This window comes from Petaurus breviceps, unplaced genomic scaffold (assembly GCF_028583685.1).
Source record: "Petaurus breviceps papuanus isolate PSGF00001 unplaced genomic scaffold, PetGlider_PUasm1.0 582, whole genome shotgun sequence".
Classification (NCBI taxonomy): Eukaryota; Metazoa; Chordata; class Mammalia; order Diprotodontia; family Petauridae; genus Petaurus; species Petaurus breviceps.
Window position 1 is genome coordinate 4,048,497 of NW_027186390.1, and position 11,230 is coordinate 4,059,726.

Consider the following 11,230-nt stretch of genomic DNA (forward strand, 5'->3'; position numbering starts at 1 on the left):
ATAGATAGATAGATAGATAGATAGATAGATAGATAGATAGATAGATAATGGGGATTATAAATTCCTTATGCCCAATGGGCAATCAAACTGTGTATACCTTCTACTCCAGCAATACCACTACGAGGTCTGTATCCCTAAGAGTTCATAAAAGAAGGAACACCTACATGTACAAAAATATTTATAGCAGCTCTTTTTGTGGTGTCAAAGAAGTGAAAATTGAAGGTATACCCAACAATTTGGAGAATGGCTAAACAAGTTGTAGTATATTAATGGAATGGAATACTATTGTACTATAAGAAATAATGAGTAGTCAGATTTCAGAAAAACTTAGAAAGAGGGGTACATGAACTAATGCTGAGTGAAGTGAGCAGAACCAGGAGAACACTGTTCATAGTAATAGCAACATTGTGCAATGATCAATTATGATAGACAGCTCTTCTCAGCAATACAATGATCTAAGACAATTCTATAGGATTATGACAGAAAATGCTCTCCACATTCAGAGAAAGAGCTATGGAGTCTGAATGCAGATCGAAGCAGACTATTTTCACCTTTTTTTCTTTTCATTGGTTGTTCCCTTTTGTTCTTTTTCTTCTATCACAACACAACAAATGTAGAAATATGTTCAACATGATTACATAGGTATAACCTATATCAGATTGCCTGCCATCTCAGGGAAGAGGGGAGGGAGAAAAATTTGGAACTCAAAATCTTATAAAGAAGGAATGTTGAAAACTATCTCTAAACAAAATTGGAAAAAATAAAATACCTTTATCTTTTTAAAAGATTACAAAATTCTTGAGGGCAGGGACTGTCTTTTGTCTTTTTTTTTGTATCCCCAGCATTTGGTGCAATTGCTGGTACATAGTAGGCATTCATCAAACATTGATGGATTGATGCCTGAACAATAATCTAACATACCTGACAAGTGGTCATACAAACTTTCCCTGAAGATCTAGAGTAGGGGGGAAACTGTTACACCTCAAGCCATCCCATTCTACTTTTGGATGGCTCTAATTGTTAGAAAGTTTTTCATAATTCCAAATTTCTTAAATTTGCTTCAACTTGTGCCTATTACTCCTACTTCTCTCTGAGACCAATCAGAATAAGTTATTCTTACATATGAAAGTCTTTCTAAATTTAAATACAGCTCTCATGTCCCCTATCAAAGTTTTCTCCAGACTAAACATCCCCAGTTCCTTCAACTAAACTTCCTTAACCATGAAATTTAGGTCTTTCACCAGTCTTTTTATGATTCTCTGGATAATCTCCATATTATGAGTCCTTCAAAAATTGTGACACTTTTTGGATGGCTAGGTGGCACAATGAATAGAGCACTGGCCCTGGAGTCAGAAGGACCTGAGTTCAAATCTGGCCTCAGACACTTAACACAAAAACTAGCCATGTGACCTTGGGCAAGTCACTTAATCCCAATTGCCCTACCTTCTCCCCTCCAAAAAAAAATTGTGACACCTGTATAGATTGCAAAGATCAGTATAATTTCAAAGTGTCCTAAAAAAAATAACCTAATCAAATATCACCATAAAGTAATCATACCTTGTTTTAACATCTTTGGTCAATCACCCATTTATAGAATTATTTCTATAGAATTAACTAGTCACTGTGATATCATTTTCCTAATATTGTGTTTTTGTCAAATCAATTAATAATCTTAGATCAAGTGTGTATGAATTTTCAGTACTTGAATTGTTACTTTCTTAAAAACATTGCATTTGGTGTATCATTATTATTATTTATTATTTAAATGGAAAGCACATATGTGCCAAGTCATTTACAGATGGTGAAGCATACAGAACTTTGAAAATTGAGAACAAAATGAAATCCTGCCCTGGAGAGCTGTATGGCAAAGGAATCATAACAGAATCATCCTTTTTCTCTCTATTTTTTTAACTATACTAATTATACACGCACACACACACACACACACAGACACCGTTAAGTTTTCAAAAAATAAAAAGTCATTTCAGTCCAAGCAGAATTAACTGCAAACTTCTCAACTTATTGGCAAATATTCTAACTTTTTAAAACTAATCCTGGGAAATTTAAAAATCACTAAAGAAATTTTTGCCTGAATAAATGTATTATAGGAGAAATATATCTTCTCTGAGTTCATGTGGTCAGTAACTGTTGTCAAAATATATTTCCCACAATACAAAAATTATAAAAAGGTAGATTTTATGATTATGCTGAAGCATAGCGTCAGACCTTAGAGAAAACTTGAACCAACATTCAAAGTCTTCTTATAGGCAAAATTGCATCAATGACAGAGAAATAATTATTTTACATATCATACATTTCTCTGAAGTTAATGAAAAAGATAGACCCATAATACCAATGATTCCTTCAATGTCATAAAATTTGAATAAACTTAGTAAATCAAAGTAATAATCTCATACATCCCCTATAAGGAGACAAATTTTATCAAATGAACTCTATAGTTAAACTAAGTTGGATTACAGATTAAACTACATTTGTTATGTTTATCATTTGTTTTCAAAGAGGACCATGGCATCAGGGAAATGACATGACTAGCAGTTGATTTTTATTTGAGTGAGGGAGGGCTGTGCTAGTTCACCAGATTCACTTTCTCCTCCAGAGCCATCTGGACCCAGCGACCAGATATTCATCTGGACTCAGTGACCAGATATTCATTGGGATGACTGTAGATGACTCAGGATACAATGGGAGACCCTGGCCCTTTTAGGCTAAGGTCTTTTCAAGTACTCACTTAGAGTGAGGTAAAGCCCATAGAGTGAATAGGCCTCTTTAAGAAGTAAATCAAGGGATGACCCCTTTAATTAGAAAAAAAATCAAGCAGGGAGGGGAAGACCCTCCTGAATGGGGACCCAGCTAGTTAGGTAACTCTGCTCTCTCTCTTTCTCTCCTCCTTCTCTCTCTCTCTCTCTCTCTCCTTCCCGCTCATTTCTCTATAGGAATGTAAATTTTGATGGCCAAAATCTGCTCACTTAACTTGGGATTTACTGGCTAGATTCCTTCTTTCCTTCCTTCCTTCCTTCCTTCCTTCCTTCCTTCCTTCCTTCCTTCCTTCCTTCCTTCCTTTCTTTCTTTCTTTTCTTCCTTTCTTTCTTTCTTTTTCTCACACTCACAAAACCTTAAACCCAGCTCACTCTGAAGCTCATAGATTGTACCACAATAGGTCCCTGTCCAAGCTCCACTTAATGGCTGTATTGTGGGTCTTCCTGTCTTAAAATGAATGTCAATGGTAATTGTTGGAACAGTAAACTACTTTTAGGGGACTGATGAATTGGCTGACTGAGGGGAAAGATTTGCATACCACCAAGATAACAAAGAAGACTCAGCATCCAGGAAATTCTTTCTTCCATAATCACTTGAAGGAGCTAAAAAATGACTAAATCACTTTGGCTCCCCTTTGGCTTCTATATGAAGAATATCAAATGACCTTTATTCCATGAGTCAGATTTTGGTCAGATAAGGTTAATATTAATAGAAAATAGGCTTAACCAAAAGTTACAAGAGGAATACAAGGAAATTTTAAAATCCCCATTATGAATGTAACAAATTTCTGACCAGCAAGGTAAAAATTTCATAAATGGGATCTTTTTAGGAGGTGTAAAAGCTTTACATATCTATCCATTTTTCTCCTGTTCCAGATTCTTCCTTCAACTCACAATATCATATGATACAGTCACATCATACATTGAACTGAGCCTTGGACTTAGAATAAAGACATCTGAGCTCTAATCAGTCTTGTCAATTATAACCCAACACTTCAAAAAAAGTCACTCTATCTTCCCAGACCTTTGATTTCTTCATCTGTTAAATAAAAAACTTAGACTAGATAAGAAATTTTTAACCCATGGTCCAAGAAATTTTTAAAAAATATTTAGATAGCTGTATAATATGTCATAATATAATTGGTTTTCTCTGTAATCCTGTGTATTTTATTTTATGCTTTTGAATACATTCTAAGATGGGAACTATAGGCTTCACCAGACTGCCAAAGGAGTCCAGGACACAGAAAAAGGTTGAGAACTTACCAAATAGATAATTTTAAATTGCCCTTTAAGCTCTAACATTCTGTGATGATATGGGATACTGGCTCTGGAGTCAGAAAATCTCAGTTCAAATCTTGTCACTGATACTGTGTGACCTTGGACAGCCACTTAATATTTTGGGGCCTCAGTTTATTCATCTGTAAAATGAATGGGCTGGATGAAAATGGCCTTTTATGTCTCTTCTAATTTTCAATTAATGAACTATAATAGTTCTCAACAAGACCCTGAACACACTGCTGAGAATGTCCTGCCATTCAATTCAACCCAACTCATTTAAAAAAAAATCTTTAAGAACCCATTATGTTCATGGTGCTACCCAATATACAACCCAGATTCATATACTATGATAGCCTATAACTCACATAAGGGTGGCACTGCATTGGGGAACATAGAGACATGGGTCCATTCAACTGGAAAGGCAGGCTCCAAACTGCCCTCCTGTGAGTGGGATAATTACATCCTCATTTTGGTGGTCATCTGGAGCTAGTTGCTTTACATGGCAGGGTTAAGTGTATACAGGGTATTCTGGAGGTACATAAGTACAGGGAGAAAAACAAGCTAACTGTTGGAAAGACATTATTCTTGGATAAATAGATGCACTATCCTTAAAAAATATTATTGTCAGCATTTTTCTTTGAATTGATTCTATAATCAATAGCCTCCTTTAAGAAGATTCTGTCATGGTAGTCTCGATACCCAATCTTATGACAATGTAATTCATTAAATTTAGACAAGAAAAATATTTATTTAGCATTGCTATTGCTATTTAGTCATTTCAGTCATGTTCAATTCTTTGTAACCTCAGTTGGGGTTTTCCTGGTAAAGATACTAGAGTGGTTTTCCATCTTCTGCTCAAGTTAAATTTACAGATGAGGAACTGAAGCAAACAGGGTTAAATAACTTACTCAGAATCATATATCTACTGTATGAGGCCAGATTTTAACTCAGGAAGATGTCCTCCTGACTCCAGGCCCAATACTCTATCCACTACGGCACTTAACTGCCCCAAAGTTTTTGGTTGTTTTTTTTTTTTTAACATTGAATGAGCAATAAGAAGATGATCCAAAAAGAAATAGAACTGCTCAGGGTAGATATGAACCAGTGACAGAAGGATAAACTACTCAAATCTTATTTTCTTGCTATTTTTTCTTCCAAGTAGTATTATGCAGTAGACTGGAGAAAGCAGAACAAAAAAAAATGATTACTATGGAGTAGAAACCCAAGGTAAGTGAGGAGATGATCAAATGGCATCTGACAATCCTCAGTGAGATCAAGTCACCAAGCCTAGATTAACTATATCGTAGTGCAGGGTTGGCAAACTCAAATAAAAAGGGGGGTTGCTAATCCATATATAAGGATCCCTAAGGCCACATGTTGACAATTTTAAAATGTAATATTATCAATGCTTTATTGTATTTTTATTTATTTTATTAAATATCTTCCAATTATATTTTAATCTAGTTCAGGCCTGTGGGCAGCATGTTTGAAATGTCTGTACTAGGGGACTAAAAGATTGGACAGATGTGATGGATGGGCCACTGTTGGTTATATTGAAACATTTTAGAGAGAAGAAAACAGATACAATACCAGAGAAGGGCAAATATCTTGATTTTTAAAAGGGAGGAAGGGAAGGTTGGTAAGAGGATATAGTAAGCAACCTACAGACACATATGCTTGATTTTGGTTCCTGAAAAAGTTCTAGAACTTAGAAAGGGAAAGTAATGATAACTAAAAGATGGCATGTCTTCATCAAGAATAGGTCATGTCACATGAACTTCATTTCCTTTTTTGGCAAGTTAACTAGACTAAGAGATCAGGGGAATGCTCTAGACAAATTTCAGCAAAGCATTTGACAATATCTCTCGAGGACAAAATGGAGAGACATAGTCTAGAAGATGATAGAAACATAACTTGGAATTTTTGCACATGATAGAAGAGGCAGGAAAGGTGCCATTAATTAGAGGAAAGCAAAGACAAGCTCCAGGACTCTGACACCAGGGAGTGATTGGTGTTGTGGATCACCTGATGATGTTTAATCCATTTTGAGCCAGTCCTAGAAGCATTTGTTCTTTTTTGCTTTTCATAGGGGTAATTGAGGTTAAGTGACTTGCCCAAGGTCACACAGTTACTAAGTGTTAAGTGTCTGAGGCTGGATTTGAACACAGGTCCTCTTGACTCCAGGGCTGGTGCTCTATTCACTGCGCCACCTAGCTGCCCCCCAAAAGCATTTATTAAACACCTAATATGTACAATGCCCTGTGTTTGGCACTGAAGAATACAATGAAAAAATTAAAAAATAATCCATTGTTCACATTTTGCTGGGGGACACATTTATAGGAATAAGTAACTATATTCAAAGAGGTATGAGATGACATCAATATGGTTATTCCATTGAACCATATGGATTACAACTCATTCATGCCTTCCTATCCCTTGTAATTATTTATCATTCTTTCATGTAAATTCACCAACAGAGCCACTCAGCATGCTGGGGTATGGCTCACTTTTTTTTTCCACTGAAGAATAAACCAATAGAATATAAAGGCTTTCTATTAGCTAATTCTAACTTTCATCATATAGCCAGACAATCTATTTTTTTTCACTTGTACATTTATTTGAAAATAACCTTTACTTTAGTTTTTCATTGTAATTCCTTCTTTGTACTTTTTTTTCAGCCTGTTCACTCTCCATGTACCACATCTGGCACAAAGACCTAAGTAGGAGAAGCAGTCTCTGAGAGTTACCTTAGAACCCTGAGACTAGTAGTAGCTACCTTCTGGGGACCCAGACTACCAATTCACAAAAAAGTTAGAGGATGCTACTATTTTCTTTTCCTTTCTTTCTTCCTTCCTTCCTTCCTTCCTTCCTTCCTTCCTTCCTTCCTTCCTTTCTTTCTTCTTTTTTTCTTCCTTCTTTCTTTATCTTTTTCTCCTTCTTCTTCTTTTTCTTCTTCTTCCCTCACTACATATTATGCCTCTCTCCTCTTGGGGCACCATATCCTTACATGTGTATGCTCTGTTCATAGGAATATAATTTTTGGTCACATGTTTTGTAAGTTATTTTTGGGCTTGGAGGAGTATATCAGTAAGCACCCTAGCATGCCAAGCATGGCTGCTAGCACAGGTTCTTTAATCTGCTTTTCTAAAAGAAAGCAACTCAAAAAGGGTTAACAATTGTACTTTAATCAAACATATATCATTAATTTAGTTCAGGAAAAAAAGTCAGCACCCTGAACTTCATAAAATACAAAGAGAAATTACAAGCAGACAAAAAAATACAGGCAAAGAAAATAACACAATTCAACAGATCAACAGACAGGGCTTCTAGTTGACTGACCATTACATGCTTACAGTGTTGGTTACCAGAGAGAGAGAAACACCAACATCTGGGTTTTCAAAGCCAGGGGGCTCAATGGCTGTCCATAGTCTCATCTGGCCAAATAACACAATTCTTCCCATAAGTGAGCCCCAAAGCAAAACCTCATATCAGGGTATATATATATATATATATATATGTATAGCCTTCTTCAGGGTCAAAAGACATCACAACCTTCATGACCCACGGTCTAATTACAAAGTAAGAAATGTGTGCCTTCCTGAAAAATAAGCCTCCCCTTACTTAGCAAGCTTCTCTTGTTGGGCTCTAAGTGAGGCCCATTAAAGGGCAGGGGATAACTTCAAATTCCCTAGGCCTATTAAGGGCCAGGGAAGATCTTCAAATTCCCTTCCCATTACAGGGGGCTAGATTTAAAAATACATATATTTGTTCATTTTTTTTCAAAAAGCTAGGATAATTCACTTTTTGTCCTGTGCAGTTTTCATATATGATTTCTTGAAATATAGTATAAAAAAAAAACAGGCTTTAGAAAATCCCATTGTGGGGGGATGGAATCAAGATAGCAGAGTAGAAACAGGACTTCCACAGGGCTCTGGCTTCCACCTCCCCCAATTCATGTAAAAGGGGACTATGAAAAAACTTTGGAGATACAGAACCCACAAAATGACACAGAGAAGCTAACCTCCCACTGAGGACAGGCTGGCAGGAAGCAGACAGTGCAGCGCTCTGGGAGCCCAGCTCTGCACCAGTTGGAGGTTTTAGCCCCAGGGTGGGCCTGACCAGTCATTGGCTGGAGGGATTCCAGATCACCAACAGCTCTGGCAGTTTCCAGAATTATCAACACATAGATGCTAAGGACAAAGTGAGAGGTCAGTGTAGTGTGGACTTTGGGACTGAGTAGTTGGGAGTGCTGTCAGCCTTTGCACCCAGGGCAAGAAACCACTGAGGCTCCATGGCCATGCAACAGCCACCACCACATGGCATCTTCAGCTCCTGGACTGCAGAGTGTAGGGGGACCAAGCAACCAGTATGAGGTGTAATCTCTCTTGATTTAACCTGCTTGGATCTGTATTGCGGTCTAGGATGGAGGTCCTGGGATGTGCGACCAGCTTGCCAGAGTGTGTGGAGGCTTCAGAGAGGGCACCCAAATAATACCTTGAGCAGCTGAGAAAACCCCAGTGTTTGGGACTAAGCTCCCCTGTCTGGTGGCAGAGTCCTACTGTGGCAAAAAGGCCAGGGGTCAAGTGATAGGTGGCAACATGAGCAGGCCAAGGAAGCAAAATAAACAGAGCAACCCAACTTTATACTCCTATTTTGGTGACAAAAAGGATCAAAGCAAGGAACAGGAGGAAGACAGTGAAGTCAGAACTCCTGCACCAAAAGCTTCAAAGAAAAATACGATCTGGTTACAGGCCATAGAGGACCTTAAGAAGCAGATAAGAGAAGTGGAGGAAAAATTGGGAAGAGAAATGAGAATGATGCAAGAAAATTATGAAATGAGAGTCAACAGCCTGACTGAGGAAAATGACACCTTAAAAAATAGACTAACTCAAATGGCAAAAGAGGCTCAAAAAGGCAATGAGGAGAAGAATGCATTAAAAAGCCAAATTTACCAGATAGAAAAAGAATCTCAAAAGCTCACTGAAGAGAATCATTGCTTGAAAATTATATTGGAGCAAATGGAAGCTGGTGATTTTATGAGGAATCAAGATGCTGTTAAACAGATCCAAACAAATGAAAGAATAGAAGGCAATGTGAAATATCTCATGGGAAAAACCACTGACCTGGAAAATAGATCCAGGAGAGATAATTAAAAAATTATTGGACTACCTGAAAGCCATGATCAAAGAAAGAACCTAGAAATTATCCTCCAAGAAATTCTCAAGGAAAACTGCCCTGATGTTTTAGAACCAGAGGACAAAATAGAGGTTGAAAGAATCCACTGATCACCTCCTGAAAAAGATCCCAAAAAGAAAACTCCTAGGAATATTATAGCCAGGTTCATAAATTCCCAGATCAAGAGAGAATATTACAAGCAGCCAAGAAGAAGGATAACACAGGATCTGGCAGCTTCTACACTGAGGTATCGAAGGGCTTGGAATATGATATTCCGGAGGTCAAAGGAGCTGGGATTAAAACCAAGAATCACCTACCCAGCAAAACTGAGTATCATGTTTCAGGGGAAAATATGGTCATTCAAGGGAATAGACGACTTTCAAGCATTCCTGATGAAAAAACTAGAGTTGAATAGAAAATTTGACATTCAGATACAGGAAGCAAGAGAAGCATGAGAAGGTAAACAGGGAAAAGAAATCATAAGGAACTTATCAAAGTTGAACTATTTATATCCCTACATGGAAAAATGATAACTGTAACTTATGAAACTTTTCTCAGAAATAGAATAGTTGAAGGGAATATATATATACAAGGGTATATGGGTGTATGAATACATATGTCAATGTGTGTATACATGTTTACAAGTATACATAGATAGAGGGCACAGGACCAATTTATTAGGAAGGAATGATACTTAAAAGGTGAAATTAAGAGGTGAGAGAGGAATATAACGTGAGGAGATGGGAAGAGAGAGAATGGGGTAAACTATCTCATATAGAAGAGGCAAGGGAAAATGGCTACAATGGAGGGGAAGAATGGGAAAGCAAAAGGGAATGGGTCAACCTTATTCTCAATGAATTTGGCTCAGGGAGGGAATGACATACACAATAAATAGGGTATCTCACCCTACAGGAGAGTAGGGGGGAAGGGATGAGAAGAGGGATGATGGAAGGGAGGGCAGTCTAGGGGGGAGGGAAGTTGGAAGCACCCATTTTTGAAAAGGGACAGGATCAAAGTAGAGAATAGAACAAGTGGGAGGTGGGATAGGAGGGAGGGAAATATAGTCAGTCTTTTACAATATATGTACTATGGTAATGTTTTGCATAGCTACACATGTACAACCTATACTGAATTGCTTATCTTCCCAGTAAGGGTGGGCAACACGGGAGGAAGGGAATGAATCTGGAATTCAAAGTTTTAAAATCAAATATTTAAAATATGTATACTACTATTAATACTACTTTACATGTAATTGTGAAATAAGATATATAGGCACTGGGGCATAGAGATCCACCATGCCCTACTGGAAAAGTCAAAGAGGGTATGGGAGAAGATACGGGAGAGAGCAGATTGCAGAAGGGGATATCTTGTGGGACCACTATTTTGGGGTGGTGGGTAGGGGAAAAATGGGGAGAAAATTTGTAACTCAAAATCTGGTGAAATGAATGATGTCAACCAGAAGTTAATAAAGCATTTGGAAAGAAAAAAAAAGAAAAGAAAATCCCTCTGTTTTTCAAATGGCGGCACTTGACTAGCCTTTAAATCCAAATCACTCTGGCTTTCATTAAATGGTGAAAAATGGCCCCCACCCTTGCTCATTGTTTGGTTTTTGATGTCTTAGAGTAAGTGTAAATAGCAATTGTTATCTGTTCTGACCAAAAAATTCGAGACTCATCCTCTCTCAGACTGATATTTTTTTAGTGATAAATTAGGCCATCTTTTGTCTCAATGCTTACCTAGCCCTTAGTCATTGAATGGGCATTGCCTCAGACAAACAGATCTGGGAAAGACTTTAATTTAGAAAGACCAAGGTCACGCACTGCATCCTGAGCTATTGCCAGTCACCTTGACTTTTGTCTTGCCACTGGACTTCAAAGAAACTGGAGGAGAGAGAAAGGCTGACAATTTTGTGCAGCTCTGCTTCATTTAAACTCAATTCACACACATCAAGACATCGCCATGATGTCATCAGTACTCTTTGACAAAGAAAGATCAGCAAC